Below are 3,593 nucleotides of genomic sequence, written 5' to 3' on the forward strand. Positions count from 1 at the left end.
TTAAAGAACAGATTCAATATATTCAGATCCCTGGAATCCATTTCGAAAGCTTCGGAGAGTGGGGGGAAAGGGTGTAACCATTGGCTACAAGATAGTTCCTGTGAGGGTATGTGAGATAGTGCGGTGAGCTTGATTGTCTGTTTCAGAGTTTAAAACAATTTCTGGGGGAAAAAATATTTTTTCAAAGTCCTTTGAAGTATCCGTGGAATTTTTTTTTTCTCCTAAGTGATTATTCCACGAAGGTACAGGGATGATTCAGCCAAATCCACAATTTCTCATTTGGATAAACTCCTGGTGGCCTCTACTGAGGGATTTCAGCTTCCAACTTCTGGACTCTCCATCCAGCTGTTATATTATGGAAATTTACTTTTAGAATATATTCTAAGAACAGAAGTCCTTCCAAGTACTTCCCTAACAAGTGTTTCTATAAAACTGAATGGCACTTGTAGCATTGAAAATCATTAGAAACACATATCTTTTGCATATTACAATAATACAAAAAGGAAAGATTTGTATCTTCTCCAAATAGTAGTTCTTTTCTAATATAAATTTGAGCTTCAGATGTGTTTGCTTAAGAGCGTGAAGGAACTAATATCCTTCCTTTTGTGGTAATTATTACTTGAACACTGTGATTTTTGTTTTTTTTTTTTTTCTCTAAGGAAGTACATCTAACCATTGCTTAATATCTGGCAGTCTCTGAAGCAAAAGAAAGAAACATTTAATATTCTTTGCATCATTTTCCATCCAAATAATAATATCAAAATTCTCAGACACTGGTTATGAAAATATAGAAATTGTGGTAACAGCCAATTAGTTCCCAGAAAGTCTTGCAGTTTCAAAATTTTTCCACAATAATTATGCATTGAAAAATCTCCTGATACAAACACAAGTCTTAGTAAGAATAATAGGTCAAATCAGCCTAATTTTTCCTACTTCCAAGTACAGAGTCTGAAACAACATTCACAGAACAAGAACAAAAGCAACAACGAAATATCAATATATATCCAATACTGCGTCACAATAACTGTGACATAGGGACAGTATTACATTTATATTTACATCAAGGGATTGTTGAGTCCCCCAAATACGTCAGCATTCAATGTATCTCTCTGTGGTAGGATATGATAGGGGAAATCTGGGCCGCTTTTCCATTTGGTTCAATGCAGGTATCAGGTTCCTTCTAGGACTGATTTAGGTTTCTTCAAGGTCATGCCCAGCATGTGGACATTCTATTGACAATATACCCTTCTTTTCACTCTGCTATGGAGATCAACAGAAAAAGGGAAATTTTAAGACTGAGAAACTGATTTGTTTCACAAATCAGTTCACAGAACTCCTTCCTTGAAACAATTTTGAGGCTTTAAATAATTACTTTACAAAGGTAAATAATATTATATGTTCTACCTCCAGAAAACTTTGGGAATGGATTATATTAGATGTAGTGGCTACGTCTACACTTTTCAGTGGTTGTATTACTAGTGTCCAAAAGTGATAGTCATAAATCCCTTTCCAAATGTTCAGTGATAGTAATCACTTTTTTTTTTAAGATTTTATTTATTTATTTAACAGACAGAGATCAAAAGTAGGCAGAGAAAGAGGAAGGGAAGCAGGCTCCCCACTGAGCAGAGAGCCCGATGCAGGGCTCAATCCCAGGACCCTGAGATCATGACCTGAGCCAAAGGCAGAGGCTTTGGCCTCTGCCAAACTGGCCTCTGCTCACTGAGCCACCCAGGGACCCCAGATAGTAATCACTTTTAAGAGAACTTTTCATGAACGTCATCTCCCTTAATCACTTCACACCTAATATTTTGGATCTCAGATCTTGGCCAAACATTCTGTTAATGTGAATAAAATAAATGGTTGATTTAAGATCTGGCTATCTGGGATCCAATATAAATCTTTCTCTCTCTCACCCCTCTTCCTCATTCAAGATAAATAAATCATCTGTTTTCTGGTGAGATCTTGACTAAGACAATGTTGCTACAAAAGTAGAATTATGTTATATACAATGATTTACATCAATATTTTTCATGTAAATAATGTAAACATCTTCACTCCTGAAAATACTCTCTAATTAGGCTAGTACATTTTTTCTGTAGTACTCTTTATTCAAACAAAATCTTGAAAGCAAATGAAATGCAAATGTCTTAGGCTTTACTAACGTTGATCACACACTTCTTTGTGTTACCAGATCATGTTGACAAAACAGCCACTAATCTAAACACATAAAACATAAATTATCAAGGAACATCTCCACTTATACAGGAATCCAAATGGGGGTCTGACCCTTAACTACTTGGAAAAACTAGAAGCAATAATTTATATTTGTCAGAATGTCCCTATTTTTGTCTTTCAAGCATATGAAAGAATCGCCATGTTTTGTCCCCGGAGAGGGTACCGATGGCCATTTGACTTGATTTGGTCAGTGATATAAGAGCAGAAGTTACATGTTGCTACATATGGAAGCAGCAGTGAGCCTGTGTGCTGTTCCTCAAGCTGCCTCCCTTCCCCAGGGCTCCAGAGATTATGGAAGTTTATGTCAAAATGAAGCTTCCATGATCCTGGGGTCCTGCATAGCTGATGAGGAGAATTCCTCTGACAACACAGTATGAGTATTTAGGATCTACAAGGAACACACTTCACTGTGTCAACACACTGACATCGAGAGTGTTTTTTGTTATTTCAGTGTAATCTTGCCAAATGTCTACCTACGCTTCCGTCACCATCCATATTCTGTAAACACAGCACAGAGATCTCCTCTCCCACACTGTTGCTAGATTCTACACAAAGGAAGAGAAGGTGTCCTTCCTCCAAAGACTGTGTGTGCCACTTGGGCAGCCAAAGAACTGTTTATTTTACAGCTAAAGCAGCCTCTCTCTTCAATGATTTCATGAGTTCTGATCATTGCCCTTGCCCTAGAAATTTCTGAGACCTTTTGCTCCTATCTTCAAGGACCTAAAGTCCAAAGGAAGAGATTAGGAGAGAAAATATGGCTATATATTTTTCCCATAGTCCTATGCTATCTGTTGTCCCACATAAACACAATAATAACAATGACAACAACAAAAGTCTCTCTTTTGTTCACTTGTAAAACAAATATGCTCTGCTAATGAATGACTGTAAACAGTCGGTGGGAAAGCGGGGTGGGGGGGCGGTGGGCAGACAAGTGATTCAGAATATTACATTCTAAGCCACACCTTACCTATCCAAAAACATCCTGTTCAACAATAAAACAGATAATCTAGGGCCTGAGGACTATTCTATTCCTGTTATATTAGAGACTTTATAGGATTTAAAAATCCACCAAGCTATAAGAGCTTTTAAACTGGATGAGTGATGTAGATAGGAACTATTATCTAATTTCATCCATCTTTTACCGTTAGATCAGATTGTTTAAAGTGTCTTGTCTTTCTACCCAATTTTAATGCTTTTTAGAGGATATCCCAGGTAACTGTTAATATCTTAACTCACACAAAGTTCTAATTTTCAGCATAATCAGTAACATGAAATTCTCAGAGTGGATGGAAATGCCAATAATGTTAACCAGCTTATAGTTTAAAATTAAAAAGAAATCATTTTCATGGCATATTTTA

Source organism: Meles meles, chromosome 4 (assembly GCF_922984935.1).
Source record: "Meles meles chromosome 4, mMelMel3.1 paternal haplotype, whole genome shotgun sequence".
Lineage (NCBI taxonomy): Eukaryota > Metazoa > Chordata > Mammalia > Carnivora > Mustelidae > Meles > Meles meles.